The 17667-nt window shown below is 34.1% G+C and overlaps 1 pseudogene; it reads right to left on the bottom strand.

The window, feature by feature from the left end:
• Positions 1–12356: 12356 nt before the first annotated feature.
• Positions 12357–13446, bottom strand: LOC149841938 (ethylene-responsive transcription factor ERF003 pseudogene; annotated as a pseudogene).
• Positions 13447–17667: the final 4221 nt, after the last annotated feature.

Raw genomic sequence — 17667 nt, 5'->3', positions numbered from 1 at the left:
AGTTTATGGTAGGTGTGCCAGCTAAGGTAAGTATGAATCAAGGCAATTCAAAATCTAAGTTAAGAATCATTCAAAAGAACAAGTGATGAAGATGGCCAGCATATGGAAAGGAAGAAGAATTGGAAACAAAAAAAAAAATCAAGAAAAAAGGGTAGAATAAGACTATTTTTTAAAAAAAAAAAATCTTTTCCTTTTTCTTTCTTTTCTAACGTGTGGCTTGATCCTCTCTCCATCTTTTCTCTCTCAACGTCTCTCTCTGATGTATCATATCTATATGTTTTTTATTTTTTGAATAAAGAATCATAGAAGAGCTCTTTATTCCGTAGATGTAGGTTCATTCATTGAACCAAACCACCTGTATTGTTTTTTTGTCTCTCTTCTTCTCATTCTCACCTACGTAGATTCCCTTTATGATATCAGAGCATCACCTAATCCGTTGTCCCTGCCTTGTTTTGGTAGTGTTTGGCCATGGCAATGGACTTTGCAAATCAGAACTCTAGTAGTCAAAATGGCGTAGGCAATTCCATGCTATTTTGTCCTTACCCTGTGGCTGTGAATGTGTTCAACTTCATCTCCATAAAACTCAATTATTTCAACTTTTTATTATTGAAGTTGCAAATGTTGGCCCAGATAGATAGTCAAGATATACAAGACTTTCTTACTTGTGAGACAACCATGCTAAATATGCATCGACACATTGACAACATTGATGCTTTGCAAAATCGTGTCTTGAATCCTGCCTATATAGCCTAGAAAAAAAATGATAGGTTGTTAAAAGGTTGGATAATTGAAACTCTATTTGATCAGAGCGTTCTTAGACTAGTTGTTGGATTAGAGACGTCTAAAGAAATTTGGACATCTCTTGTTGGGGCTTTTGCCCAAGATTCGCAAGAGAAAGAGAGAGTTTTTATCTCATGCAATAGTTGACCACAATCAACTTGACCCAAGGGAGTGTGTGATGATATCACCACTATTGGCAAGCCTAGAGGACAGAGTTAAAAACCTTTTGGCTTCTATAAGGATTAAACCAAGGTTATGAATCGTTTGTTACGACTATGTAAAACTACTTGTTTCATACTATAATGACGCAAGAAACGATCTTAACAATGCTGACCAACCCCAAGTTCTCTACTTTGGCCGGCATGGTCAATTCTAGAAAAGAAAAAATGGTAATCAATGCTTCAACTCAAGAGGAAGTGGATTCTATCAAGGAGAGAACTCAAAAAAAAGAGCAAAATCTCAGTCAAGCCCAAAATCCAAGACAAACCCAAAATCAGCAAGACAGTCCCAGCCAGACTCAAAACAAAGAGAAAAATTGACGTCAGATCTGCAACAAGCATAATAATTCGGACGTTAATTGTTATAATTGTTTTAATCATTCATTTCAAGCTAAAGATATTCCTCAAGCCCTAATTGTCATGTCAGTTGCTCAGGATTCAAAATAGTTTCTTGACGCAGGAGCTTGTTCTCACATAATTGGAAGTGCAGGTAAATTATGTAACTTGAAACCCTATTTTGGTAAAGATTCTGTTATGATTGGTAACGGAGATAGACTTCACATTTCTCATAATAGTGAAGCCAAAGTTGAGACAAAGCCTACTCTCATTCATTTGAAAAATGTCTTATATATACCAAAAAGTAAAAAAACTTATTATTTAGTCAATTAACTTTTGATTTTTCATATATTTTTGGGTTCTCACCATAGTGTTACATGATAAAGGACAGGACAACAAGCAAGACCATAGCCACAGGGAGTAGATGGGGAGATTTATATGCCCTAGATCAAGGGCCAGTTGTCTTCTTATAAAACCTACAAATTTTTGATAATTTTTACAATGAATAAATATAAATTTAATGTTAAAATATTGGTTTAATTGAACGTAAGTTGAGATTTAACCATAATTTGAACCCCAATTTGGATATGGGATGAATTCTAAGTTGGGAATTTAATTTGAATCAAGTTTTGATTTTTAAACTAGATTTAATCTGGATTAAATTGGACTTAATTTGTATTTAATTTTTAAGTTTATTGTGAATTGAATTTGAGTTTCAATTTAATTTGGGTTGATATTGAGTGTGCATTTGAATTTGAAGTTTTATCAAATTTGGATTTCGATTTAGGAATTTGAATTTAGATCAGATTTGGATTTAATAAATATATCTCAAATATTATAATTGAATTTGGGTTTAATTCAAATCTAAATTAGGATTTAATTGAATGTCAATTTGAGTTTGAATTATACATTAATTTGAATCTTTGTTGAAATTGAATTTAGAATTGAATTTGAATATAATACTTGTAATTTTTTTTATAATTAATAAATAATTAAAATATAAACTATGTTTAAATTAGGTAAAAGGTTAGAAATTTAATTAATGCTAGCTTGAGATTTAATTCACATGTTAAAAGGAATCAAAATTTAATTAAGGTTTAAAATTAAATTTAAATTAGAATTAGAATTTAATTTAATTTGAACAAATTTATATTTAGGATTTAATTTAATTTAATTTAAATTAAATTTAAGGTGAATTTGGATTTAGACTATTAGAATTTCAATTTGAATATAGATCTACCTAAATGGAATTGAATCTTGATTGGATTTGAAATCTAAATTGGAATTTCCTTTAGAATTTTAAAATTTAGAAATTTTATGGAATGGAAATAAAGTATAAATCATAATTAATAAAAAGTAGGAGTTCCATGGGGTGGGACGTCCCCCTATATGGGCCCATCCTATATGGCATCTTTCTACATTAAAAAAATCTGAAAATTTTAAGAAGACCCTACTTAAACCTAAAGTCAAAAAAAATATTAAGGTTCCTTAAAATAAAAATTGGCTACTTAGCCTTAGGAATATTTAGAAAGAGGTATCTTTAGGGTGGAACGTCTCACCCTAATGGGCCCTCTTATTGTGGTTGGAGCCTTTACTTTGAGGCAAGCCAAAGAAAATTTAAAACATTCTAAAATTTTAAATAGTACCTTGAACTTAGATATTTTGAATATTTTCTAAATACCTTATCAAGTCAATTAAACCTAAGATATTTAGAAAAAACCAAATAAGAATTAAAATTCTGAAATTGGGAGAAGGAAAGAGGGTTAGGAGCTTGCCATATGTAGGTTAGAGGTTTGGAGTCTCTATAAATAGAGAGGGGCTCATGCCCCCTCCCCCCTTTCTATTTTATTTTTCCTTCTCTCACTTTAAATTCTCTATGATCTTCTTCTCACAATTTTGGTCCATACCTCCTCTCTTCTTCAAGGTAGTGACCTCCATTAAAGTGGAGGCATAGCTACAAAGGAGAAAGACCAGCTAAAGGATTCAATGGGCCCGCGTGAATCATGTACCGTACAACTTGGAGCTCGGGTTCATCTTAACAAGGTAGGGATTCTAAAAAGATGCTTGTAGACTAGGGTCATTATGCATGGGCATACTTCGGGGTTAAAAGGTTGATATTGGAATTTTATATCAGTCCTAACATTGTTGGGACTGATATAGTTTTTGATTTCACAAATACCAAAATTGATTTTGAAAAAAACCTCAATTTCAGTATAAAAGCGACATTTTTCCCAAAAATGATTCAAAAAAATCAATGTATTAAACTCCAACAGGCCTAAAGTCCATGATGTGAACCAAAATAGTCCCAGGACAAATCGATTCATAAAAAAAAGACACCATTGTTGTAGATGAATAGGTTGTAGAGTTAACTGTATGGATTGGTCCATTCACAAATCAGTTATGCATATATAATTGTAAATGGCCCATATCAATCCTTGACAGAGCAGGGACTGATCAGTTTAAAAAAAAAATGCTACCTGTAAAAACATCATGTATAAACATTTGTTTTCTTCTAAATGCGTTGCAGATATGATTTGACGGACTAATCCACTCGTGGATCAGTTCTGAACAAAGCTTTGGAACGGTTCAGACCAGCCCCTGACTCAGTTGGGACTATTAATCGAATTAAAAAAAAAATTGATCATATCCGACCTTAACCCTAATCATTTACATCCCAAAGTAGCAGCTCTCTCTTTCTTACAATTCTTAGTATCCAAACAATCTGAACCCAAAAGGAATAGATATACTAATGAGATAGTTACCATAAACTAAACTTTGCCATTTAGAGCAAGGTGCAAACATTTTTACTATACTTCCATAAATGTTATTAAAATAATAAAATATGCATATTAGTGATTTGTTTTTTTTATCAAGTAGCATTTACTTTTTTTTTTACAATGCTTAGTGCCTAGAAAACTATTTCAGTCTTTGAGCTTTGACCTCTCATCGATAAACTCCACTAAGTAACTAAAAGATTTTTCAAGGTTACCAGCAAAACCACAATAAATTTTGTATTTAGAATAAGGTGCAAACATTTTAAATGTATTTCCATAAAGCTGCTACCTTTGCTTGATCAGTTTCTAATCATGAAAAAACAACACAATATGTGATCAACGAAACTAAATTGCCCCACTAGCATTAATGTCAACTTTAGTGCATCAAAAGAAGAGTATAAACCTAACCTCATGCATCTGCATCTATGTGAAAATTCTTATGTGAACCTCTCTCAAATATTAAATTATTCATTTTCGTGAATTTATCTTAGTGAATAAGATATTAATTGACTTAGGAATACCAACTTGTAGTTCAAGAGCCTCTCCATCTCCACTCTCCTTGACAAAAGCATGTATTAATTTCTGCAATACGTATAATTATCCAATCAAGGCTTCATGTATACCATTATTTGTAAAAACTTCGGGTAAAAACTTTCCAAATAAGTATAACTCCAATGAGTGGATTAAGTCAATTAGGGAAGACAACATAAGGAATTAATTAAGCTTGCAATAATTGCAGGTAATCACAATTAATTGAAAGTATATATATATATATATATATATATATATATATATATATATATATATAATATTCTAATTATTGGTTCACACAAGAATAAACACATTGATATTTGTAACCTAGAGGCACATTTGCAGTTAAAAGAATGATCTCAAGCAAGAAGTGGAAAAAGAGATACAACTATAATGAGGAAACACATAATATCACATCATTTTGTTCATCTAATAGACAACAATAGTGTTATGTAGGGTTCACTTAATATTAAACAAGCATTTTTTAGCACAATTTCAAAATGGTTTGAAGGATTGATCCACTCATGATCTTTTTTGCTCGACATTGATTTGGGTCAATCCCTGAATGGGTTGGGATTGATCGGGTTTAGAAAAAAAAATAAAAATAAAAATACTAACCTAAATCGGCTCGGGTATGCCGACACCACCCGACTACCCTAAAGTTGCCACATCCGTTGTTACCTGGCTGAAGTCATCAGAAATGCTTTGTTGTGTTGAGTGGTGGCAACAGTTGCTGCACCTATATAGGTGCAGTAGGTTGAGGTCAGCCCAATCCCAGCTTGACACTAACAGGTCACCTTTCTGGTGCACCGTGGCTAGACTGTAGTGAGTTGCAGTCCTGCCACAACTTGATTGCAATTCCAGCAAGAAAAAATATATATAAATGTATTGATAGTGTGTGACAAATTAGAAAAAAAAACTATATATTGTCTTACTAGTGAAAATTTCTTTGGCTTTGGTTGTTATTAGTCATGTAGTTGACAACTAGCCACTATTGGTAAGTCGCTCGTAACTCTCAAACTATGGAGAGTTTTATTGAATGATTTGCGGGGTATGAAATGTGATAGATGAGGGTACCCATGACAGAAAAATGGGCCCTAAAGCAAGGTGGCTGTTGTAACAGTAAGGTAAATCCCGCTTAATCGGATCCTTAACCGAGCATGGCCTGGTTAATTACGCGAAGCATGGGCTTCCAATTTTAATGAAATGAATGTGCTAACATGTTAACATGCAATTGTACACTATGGTATTGTTTAAATGCATGTTCTAAATTGTTATAAAACATGTCATCTAAATGTGTTATTATTGTATATCACTAAATGAACATTATTATTGAATTTGCAAATGCATGTTCATTGAAGTGTGTGGCATGTAATAATGTGTAGATGCATGTTGTGATTAATATTCAATGCCTAAGATGAATGTATAAATAAATGTGAATGCTTTACAATTAACATGCATGGCATAAAAATGATAATGGCATTGAATTATGCATCTAGGTGCCTAAAATAGAGGCACGAATATTTGAAATAGATTCATTATATGTGTGCATGGAAAGAAATAAAATTAATGTAATTGAAAAAATAATGTTGAACATTAATTTTATTGATGTTTATGATGATAGGGTAAGCGGTATTTTTGGTTTCATAAGAAAAAAAATTTAAGTACTAAAGGTTGCTTCTTCCCAACCATGAAGACAGAGAAAACCTATACATTAGTCGCAAGGTGGCAAGTAAAGAACTCGTGAATGAAGTCTGATGTATCAGGATAAAAGTATTGGGCACTCTCTTTCGACAAGGTTGTCCCTCACCTAGGACTAGTAAAAGGTGTTTGGCTAAGATTAAGCCACAACTTGTTTTAAAATACTCCTTCTGAGTTATTTCCCTAATCCAGGTTAAGCTCGTGTTAGTACCCATAGGGCTAAAAAGTGAAACAATAAGCATATGTGCATTAACTTCATCATTTAAAAAAAGAACTTAAATAAAAGAAATTAAAGTCACTCAAGCATAAAAGAGCTACTGATTCATATTGGTAAGTGCAAACATTATCTATTTTCTTATGCATAAAGTTAGTATTTGCCTATGAATTGATTTGTGTTATGCAATTGTGATCATGCATAAATTTAGTATTCATTTCTGAATCAATTTGTGATATGCAATGGGTGTTGAAAGCATACATAAAATGGTTGTATGCTTAAATGAGTAATTGTAAAGCAAATGAAGCATGTTCATGTATATTGATTCAGTTTACCTATGTAGGTTTAATACCTTTTACTGGGACTCGATGAGTTTAACCCCAAAATTACATGCAGGTACTGATTGAGGATGCCTTGCAATGGCAGGATGTTGCACCGGGTTGAAAGCCAAACCATTTCCTTTTTTAGGCATTTTTGTAATAGACATTAATTTGTTATTTTAGATATTTTATGGACTCTGGTATTAATTTAAATTCATGGAACTGAATTTATCTATTTGATACAAATGGCAAACTTGATTTAATTCAGTATATGGTTTGATAGTTCTATAACTCGCCCAATTTCTTTAACCAAATTTATCCCAAATGATTTTCCACTATGATTTTCAAACTATAAAACAAAAATCTTTGATTTTTGGGTTAAAATTTTGGGGTGTTACACTTCTTTTCAAATCGATTTAGAAAAGCCTCTATAAATAAATAGCATGATCGATTGGGGCGCCCACAATAAAAAAAACATTGATTTTCTGCATGACTAATTTGATTAATGTTGTTAGTGAACATAAATAATTGATTTATGATAGTTGTCAGATGGGGAAGGTGTGTATATTGTTTTTCATTTCGTTTAGTGAGATTTTAGAAACTTTTTCATAAGATTCATTATGATTTATGAGGATCCGCGCCCCCACTTTGTCGAAAGATAATTTTAAATTTTATGTTATTTTCATAGATGATCATATATGTTTTATGTAGTTTTATCCCTTAAAAAGGAAATCTAATTTTTTTGAAGCCTTTAAACATTTTTATAGCTTTATTGAGTGTCAATTTAATAAAAAAATAAAAGTTTCTCAAAGCGATGGAGGAGGAAAATACTCTAGTTATAATTTTCTAAAGTTTTTTAATACTTGTGGAATAAAACATCATGTCATGTCTCTGTACCCCATAACAAAACGGGGTCTCCAAAAGAAAGCATGAAAACTTTGCTAAACTTGGTTTAATAATGATGTTTCTTGCTAAAGTTTTTAAGAAATTTTGGATAGATGCTTTCTCAACTGCAGTGTTCTTAATCAATAGAGTACCATCACCATCTTTGGGCATGCAATCTCCTTATTTTAGAGTGTATAAGAAAAACTATGATTACTCATGCTTAAGAGTTTTTGGTTCTCGTTGTTTTTCATATTTACAAGATCAAAATAAGTTTAAGTTTGATCCTAAGTTATTGTCTTATGTATTTCTTAGCTATAGTATGATTCATAAAAGCTATAAATGTGTTTATCCTCCTATTGGGAAAGTTTACTTTTCATGTCATATTATTTTTTATGAAGGAATAGTGTCTTCCATAAAATATGCACTTTAAAAATAACCACAGAGAAGATGAATCAGCTACTTTTTTTATTGGAAAATGTTTGGTGATATTATTTTCTTTCATAATAATATCTATGCAGAAAAAGACAATAGTAGTTATAGACCATGTTCTTTTGAAAGTGATATCGTTGGTGCCAAAGATACTTCTCATACAGGAAGTCATATAAATAATGCTAGACAAGAAAATGCTTGTGCAGGGGGTAGACAACAAAATGTTATTGAAAATATTTCTGGGAATATTTTTGTACATGAAAATAATGCAGTATTGCTGAAAATGAAGGACTGCAAGAAGGCCTTGTTGAAACCATGCAAACTAAAAATGATAATCATACAGGTGCAGTTGACTATGAGGGACAACAACATGTTGAAAACATGCTACTGCTAGTAATTCGGATAGTGAAGGACATGACTCCAAAAGTCGATTCTTCTCAAAACAAAGTCAAAATGTTAAATTTATGATCACATGTAGCATGCAAGGTATTTTTAAACCAAACCCAAAATATGCGATGAGTCATGAACAAAAGGGTCTTATTCTAGAAGAACCAAAGGCCATAAAAGCTGCACTTGCTCACCCAGAGTAGAAGGCGGCTATGAATGAAGTGATGAAAACCTTAAAGGCTAATAATACTTGGAAACTTGTTCCAAAAGATCCTAAGTCAAATGTCGTAGGGTCAAAATGGATTTTCAAAACCAAACTCAAATCTTAGGGTTTTAATCAAGTTGAAGGCATCAATTTTTGGGAAACGTTTTTTCCTATCATAAGACTCGTTAGTATTTATATTATTCTTGCCATTGCTACTGTTATAAAATAGAAAATTAGACAATTAGATGTTAAAAATACTTTTCTCCATGTTTTTTTTAAAGAAAAAATTTTTATGAAACAACTACCTAGATATGAAGATAAAAAACATCCAGATTGGGTTTGCAATTTAAAAGAGGCTTTGTACAAACTTAATCAAGCTTTGTGAGCATGGTTTGATAAACTCAATACTTTTTTATTAGGATATGATTTTATTGTAGGACTTTTGATCCATCAATGTTTTTTTGTCGTAACGATAATATTATTATTATTCTATTTGTTTATATTGATGATATCATCATCATAGAGAATTATCTTAAGGTTATAGAAAATTTCATTATGAAGCTCAATAGATAGTTTGCTATGAAAGACCTGTGATATATTCATTATTTTCTTGGGATAGAGGTCTATCATAGTGAAGACATACTTTTTCTTTGCCAAACCAAATATGCCAAAGATCTTGAATGGGCACAAATGCAAAATTGTAAGCCTATTTTCATGCCCGTGGCCATGAACAATTTTCAGGTAGAGAAGAATAATGATAAATACCAAGATCTCACTTATTATAGAAGTCTTGTTGGAGCCTTGCAATACCTTACTATAACAAGACCTAAATTATCCTTTAGCCTAAATTATGTTAGTCCGTTTATGCATGAACCTACAATAGCTCATTATCAAGCGGTTAAACGCATTTTGTGATATGTTAAAGGTATTATTGATTTTGGAATGAAAATCTATGCCAAGAGTACCCTTGATTTATATGTCTTTTTTATGCAGATTGGGTCAGATGCAATATCACTAGACGGTCTACCACAGGATTTTGTACTTTTCTTGGCAGCAACTGTATATCTTAGAGTGCCAAAAAGCAACACATTATTTTCAGGTCTAGTGTTGAAGCATAGTATCAATCTGTGGCCACAACGACTGCTGATCTCTTTCATTTTAAGAAATCTTAGGATAGATTTGAAAAATCAGCTTGTTTTATTTTGTTATAAGTGTTCTTTATATGATAGTTAATCTTGTTTTCTATAGCAAGACTAAGCATATCCAAATTGACTTCCATTATGTTAGAGAGAAAGTGGTGCAGGTTACTCAATTTGTTCCTTCTCACCTTCAAATTGCAGATGTTTTTACAAAACCTCTTGCTAAAGTTCATTTTTCTTCCTTGCAAAACAAACTTAGCCTTTTCCCACGGCTAAGTTTGAGGTGAATATTAAAATTTAAGAAGTTTTTATTACCAAGAAAATGAATCAGACATGTAAGGTCGACCAGGATGGCTTGGAGGATTTGGTGTTAACTGGCAAGGTCAACCATACAGCTGAGAAAATGAATCACACAAGGTCAAGATAAGATGTCATAGTAGTAAGGACGACCAACTAGTAAGGACGGCTTAGCCATTCACATTTTGGAAAGTGAAAAGTATCCAAACCCATTAAGGAAAGGAATCAAGGTGATATCAAGTCTATGGTAGTTGTGCCAGTTAAGTATGAATCAAGGCAATTTAAAATATTATGATAAGAATCACTCAAAAGAAGGCAAGTGATGAGGATGGCCAGCATATGGAAAGGAAGAAGAATTAGAAACAAAAGCATAAAGAAAGAGGGATCGACTAAGACTCTTTATGTTTTTTTCAAAACTTTTCTTTTTTATTCTTTTCTTTTTTCATTCTTTTGTAACGTGTAACTGATTCTCTCTCCTTCCTCTTTTCTCTCTCAACGTCTCTATATTTCTCTCTTTTTTGAATAAAGAATCATAGAAGAACTCTTTATTCGGTGGATGTAGGTTCATTCATTGTTGAACCGAACCAACTATATTGTTGTTTTTGTCTCTCTTCTTCTCATTCTCTGATGCATAGATTCTCTTTAATATATATATTTGAAGTCATATTTTATGCAATGCTAATGGCCTAGAGTATAGTTTGACATCTGCTGACCATCCATTCGAACATTTTTTGAGATGGACGCTGAACACTTCTCGAAATGTCAAGATGAATGGCTGTCAGTAGGTTGCTGCATGCCAAGCAACATTACATGCAATGTTTATATATATATATATATATGTGTGTGTGTGTGTATTTATTTATTTAATGTCTAAAATATCACCGCTTTAATAACCTGTCAGTCTACAATGAATGACTTGAATGGTAAGTTTCGTCTAACTTTACATTTAGATTAGAAAGGCAAACAAATGTGACCATACTTTTGAAAAAAGGAGATAAAGAAAAGCAATAGACATAAAACTAATGACTAAATGCCTATCCTTGGAAGAAAACACTAATGACAAGGTCACAAGATGATTCGCATTTTGAAATAAAAAACCACTTAAGAAAAATATGACATACAAAAAAAAGGTCAATCTACTACTATATTGTGCTATATTTTCTTCTGCACCCTATGAAAACTTTTTCTAAACAATGTTGAGAAAAATGCGAAGGGCTCATTGCTTTCATTGAATCAATATTATAAGATTTTAATTCTACGGTCAAAGGATCCATAAATTGGACAATGTAGGCAATCAATAGACATACGATATACTAGAATAAGAATAATCATATTCAATGCATGAATCCCTGTCAAACACTTGGTCCTAAGTCATGTGAAAGTCACATGCAGCTCCAATAAAAAAATGTAACCACCATAAGCATCTCACAATTATTAAAGGGAACCCAACCATAAACCAATTTACAACCCTGTCCAGTCATGATTCTCATCAACCTCCCCACTGACATAGTTTGAAAAAAGTGCACAAGATCCTTTCCAGACAAACAACGATGCCTTTACACTAAATACTATCAATCTTCAAATAATTAAAGGAAAAAATCCGTTAGAATTTAGTGGCAAAAGAACCTTCCATTTTCCCATACAGTTTGTGAAACACTTTTGAGAACTTATTCTTATGTAGTTATGGTCAAAATTCAGCTGGGCATTCTACATGCATAAAATTATTAGTTATGCATCTCTCTCTCTCTCTCTCTCTCTCTCTCTCTCTATATATATATATATATATATATATATATATAACATGAATATTCAGGTACTGGAGTTTTCTGGTGCAATTTTGGAGAAGATATATCGATGACCATGAAAAAATTAGAAGGGAGATATACTCAGAGAAACCAAATTAAATTTGACTATCCACCTTACTGTATGTAACAAACATTTGTGTGCAGGAAGTTTCTATACTTCCAGAGCCGCTTTCCAGTACATTTGAAGCCAAACATTAAAGTTTGTGTAGTAAACTAAAAAGTACACTTTTTTATTTATTTTATTCAATACATTACATATGAATCAAGTTAGCAGAGGAAGACAGAATTTCAGACCCAAAACACTACTCATTCTCTCCTCCTCCCATTAGTATCAATCAATGCTGCAAGGAGGAAGAGGAGGCAGTAGCAGTAGCAGTAGCAGTAGCAGTGGCAGAAGTGTTGAACTCCATAGACCCATAATCAATCAATTCATCAATCATTTGCTGTATGTAATCATCATCCAGATGAGTACTGTTCTGCCGATCATTCTCCAACTGAACCTTCATGACCCAGCTGGTCTCCCTCTGCCTTCCTACCGACTTGTCCTGCCAGACACCAATGTCACCGGGTTTCCCCACGTCAAGACGCAGGCATGTAAAGGATTGTTGTCCAATGCTGCTTCCTCCATGACTCTTGTTGCTGTTGCTTCCATTGTTGCCAACTGCTTTGCTGATCTCCGGCCTCGTCAACTGCAAAGAGGCCAATTGGCATTGGTGTAACTTTGCAGTCAGATTCGGTGACAAGAACTTGGAGGAAGATGATGAAGAAGCATTGGGATTGTAAGGAAAATTGGTTTTTATTCTCTGCCCGCACATCAACCGTGCTGCTTCGTCATAGGCTCTAGCTGCATCCTCTGCTGTCTCAAAAGTCCCAAGCCAGATCCTTGTTTTCCTGAAACAATCAAAGATCCTCTGCAATTAATTCAAAAAAAGAAAAAATAAATGACGATGTGGCTCGTAAACCGAAAAAGATTTGCACTCAATTTTAGATTGCAAACTTCTAGTGACACATTTAGGAGGTTTTTGGGCGCATCTCCTAATCTGGAAAAATGTGACGAGCCGGAAAAATTGCCTCATGAACTTCCCTACAACATTCATTCAAGTCTTTAGAAATTGAAATAATAACATAAGACCAATATTTTTTACTATTATCAATAAAGGTAACGAATTAGATCCTAAATGAATAGGTTGGCCCGAGCTTACGCATGCAATTATGCACTCAGAATAGGAAGAAAGTTCATTATTGCTAATGTGTGTACAGCAAGAGAAATACTGGCAGAAAGATTTGTTTTACACATTACAGCAAAGGACTGTATTCCTTAGACAAGAGTGGTGTAGAGACTTACAGTAAAGGATGGCGAATTTCGGAAACCCATGAACCCCAATGCCTCTGTCTGACTCCCCTGTACTTCTGTGGCCTAGCCATACTGTTTAAGAGCCTTGTTGATTCAGAGAAGCACTAGGAGGGGGCTGGAATCAAAACGCAAAATACATGGAGGGGGATGCATGGGGCTTTTAATAACATATCCTGTCATTGGGCTGGCAACCATTTTCAGGAGTCCATGCCCCACAAAAATTTTACAAAGGTCAAGCTATATTGAATATGACCAAAGCACCACTTGCTTTTTCCAAGTCTTCCACATCAAACTGACTTAAACACTGGCACCGTGGCTGATTTACAATACAATTTGATCAGGTTGGTAACCCTCAAACCAATCAGTTTTAGACTTGCCCCTGGCATTGGTTCAAATCATAGTTGCCTACCACCTTGGGAGTTAGGACTAGAGCAGGTCAACAACTAGGCTAGGATGGCTTAACTTTATCCCAAATTTATAAAAGATATGGGTGTGTTAGACTAAGACCCAGCCGACTCATATACAATTCCAATTTGGTCGGATAATATTTGTGAAGCATCTCGACTTGCGTTGAACTAGTCCAATCTGCAAAGTCCCAGACGGGTTAATGAGCCTTTAAACTTTGGATGTGGGAAAAGTATAAAAGGGTTGGAAATTGATTCAATGTAGGGTTTATTTGGTCACTTCGTGGTGACAAACTCTGCCACGGTCTCTCCCATGTTTGGCTTGTTGTGGCCTAGTGCAAAAATGCAGGTGATACCATCTTAATTTACCATGAATGACGCAACTAACTCATGCACTTTACTAGCTAATCTTTATCTTATTCATTACTTTATTACTATGTGCATGATGGCACTCTATGGGCTCAAGGAGGAGGCCTGAGCTTGGCGTGTTGTAGGAGAGAAAAACAGAACTTGGGATTTCTCAATTTTGAAAGTTAGCTTCACAATGGCTCTGTTCATCCACGTGAGGAAAGCACACCTCCTGCCAACCAAAAATAAAGAACAAAATTTACAAGATAAAATTGGCATGATTCTGCAGATATTTTTGACCAATTTAATAACCCCCATCAACCTAAAACTTACTTTTCTCCATATTCACTCATTCATTTACACCCATTTCCACTGCATCACAATCATGCATTTACAATATGATCTACCAGCTACCAAAAAGCCTAATACCTTACATGTGTCAGAGAAAGCAATACCTTAATTGCATTAACTCTAGCAAACAACCCTTTTTTTGAGTGGATGAATTCCCATACTGGGGGCGCATGCCTTGCATAGAAGGGAGAGGCTCTTACCCCTCTAGCACATGAATAGCCAACTGTATGCAAGAATACCCCTTTGAATTTTGGCTATAAAAGCAATCAAGTTTAGTGTCTATGCCCCAAAATACAAAACCCATGTAAGCATCAAACCGAGTCTAGCTCACGTTAGCATGTGCAACTATAATAGTATCACTTGGTCAGTCTAGGTGTTCAACTCTTCATTGAGGCCATTGTTGAAGAAGTACTGAATGTGCCTGCACACACACACATTATATATATATATATATATATATATATATATATATATATATATATATATATATATATATATATATATAATGCACCCCTTCTGCTCACCTTCTTGTTCTGCCCCCTCAAAAATCATTGTTTTTAGCATTTTTTCGTAGATCTAACACCTTAGATGTGATCTATAGGTTTCGTTTAGTGGGATCCAGCTTTTGGATCACTGGAATCTGACATGTATACAGATTTTTCCGGTGATCTAAAATCAATAGCTATGAAAGTGTCAGTTTTTTTTTGCTCATAAAAACATGTTTTTTCATTGAAAAAAACATGATCAAAGAATCAATTCCCACTAAATTGAGCATGCTAAACACATCTAACGGTTCAGATCTATCATAAAATACTTCAAAACTATGGGGCATAATATATATATATATAAAAGGCTAACATTAAACTATTTGTGTATAACACTAGATGAATTAACCTTATAAAGATAACTAAAACACACTTAAAGTAATGGTATTTTTTAAAATGCAAGGTTACTTTTTGAGGTCAAAAAGGTAACATTAGCTTCAAAAGTTACTTTTTCAATTACCTCTAAAATCAAAAGACCTATAATGTCTAAAAAAGTAACCATGCATTCTAAAAATACTAATCTTTTAAGAAAATTTTAATCATTTTTATAAGATTGAATCATAATTAGTTTAATATTAAATTAACTATATATATATATATACTTGAAGTCAAGTTTTGTAAAGCAAGTTATGCTAACTCAATGATGATGAGCTAGTTACTCTTCACGAAAGACAACAAAAGCACAAGAATAAGCAGATCAGAAGATAAGTGAGAGCCAGCTTTTGTCTCCTTGGTGTTGCTAATTGGTGTGCCAATAACAGTTGCAGTTAACCAAACTCAAAACGGAATGGATAAAAAGAAGAAGCCAGCCAGCCAAGATCAGATGCGATGCTTAGCCATAGTCATACCAAAAGCCAGAAATTTTCCCCAAGCCCATGAGAGTTAGAAAAAGGGAAAGAATTCAAAGCAGAAGACTAAAAAGTATAATTGGCTCCCTGCCTCGTGACTCTTGTTCTTTAGTGAAATTCATAAACCTCGTCAGGTTCATTGGTTTACAGCTACTGAAGTTAACAGGGAGAGTGTGGAAGAATGTCAAATGGGGTGAGGTAAGGCATGGACCCACCAAAGCGCGTGTTCCAGAGCAAGGATCAACGTGGGTGACGATGCGATGCCTCTCTCTCTCTCTCTCTCTCAGTTTGCCATATTCCATGCATTACCTGGTAAAACGCGTCTTTGGGACCTGTAACTGCATGCCTTTACACCTTTTGTCAAGACCTACCACCCTGTCAGAAGACAATGGTATGTTGGTATAGCCCACAACCCTCACCAAATCATCATTAATAAAATACCAAAACTTTCGCCTTCAACCAAGGGTATACATCTTGCCATTCATGAAGCTCATGTGTCAGTATTATATTCATTGCTAGAATTCATGTATAGAACTTCTAAGAGCCTTTGATGAATTCCATCGAGGAATGAATGGATATGGATATGGGCACTACTAGAAATCTTGTTTGTTGCAGTTGTAACAGTGCCCCAAAGCAAAAGTAGAGCCTCAAAGTTTGGAAGAGCTTGTACAAATATGAGGCATAGACTAAGGCCTACGTGTACATGTATAGAGTTACAGTGTGAAAAACAGTATTTAAATCTTCGGCTTCAAATATTTAATCAAATCCCAATCCATATTACAGAAAAAATCTACTATTGGTTCCCATGTTTTTCAAAAATTATAAGTAGAATAAGTAAAGTGTATGAAAAATAAACCCCATTAAATTGTAAGAATAATTAATTTGAAATAACCAGTATAGTGGTGAAAGGCAGTATTTTAAAGTGAATGTGATTTTATCAGCCTGACAGGTTACCTAATTGGATACGGTAGGATCCTAATATATCATACTGACCCCCACTCCAGCTAGAGCTTTGATCATAGGTTAGACTTCAAGTAACTTCATTTTCATAACTACGCTGATCCAGAAAAGATGTCAAAAGCGATGCTCCACGTTATCCGCCTTACCAGCTGTATAAAGATGTTGACGGGGTCAGAATCAATTAAAATGTAGGCACTACTGAATCCAACACAGCCCAACTGAATTTAGAGTTGGACTCAGATTTGAATGAACAAAGCAATTAGACAATGTATACCGAATCAGGTTTCAGTTACCAAGTGACAGGTCGTTTCTAGTTCAAAACCTCCCTTGACTCAAGGTCTAAACTGAGTGCACCCCTTGGTGGGTAGGGGTACCTCAAGGGCTTTACCAACCAGAGACCAGCCAATGTGCGGTCAGTGATGGGATGGGACCATCCCAAAAAACCAAAAAATGAAAGACTGCACCGGTCAAATAAACATTAAAAGTCTCTAATAATATTTATATAAATACAACGGCAGAATTTTCTCTGAATCCTAGGACCGGGTTGTACCAGGAGTCACATTGAGCTTGTTTTCTTTTCACCTGTTCAACTACACCAAGAAATGATTTGTGCAAGTTAATCTCACATGGCAGAAGACACGGGCGAAGGTGGGCGTATACCCATTGTTTACAAGCAGTGTCCTTTCGGATTAAGGCAGACAAGATTGCAATAAAAGTCTCTTAATGCGTCTGGTTGGCCATTGTGTCTGGTGTACTTACATTTCATATGGAAGCATCTCCTTAGACCAAAGGGACCGGGGTCATCACATGCATAGGAATAGGGTCTTGGATACTTC

Source organism: Nuphar pumila, chromosome 3 (genome assembly GCF_984573655.1).
Source record: "Nuphar pumila chromosome 3, dmNupPumi1.hap1.1, whole genome shotgun sequence".
NCBI lineage: Eukaryota > Viridiplantae > Streptophyta > Magnoliopsida > Nymphaeales > Nymphaeaceae > Nuphar > Nuphar pumila.
The sequence above is the reverse complement of the archived record's forward strand: the minus strand, read 5'-3'. Positions and strand labels throughout refer to the sequence as shown.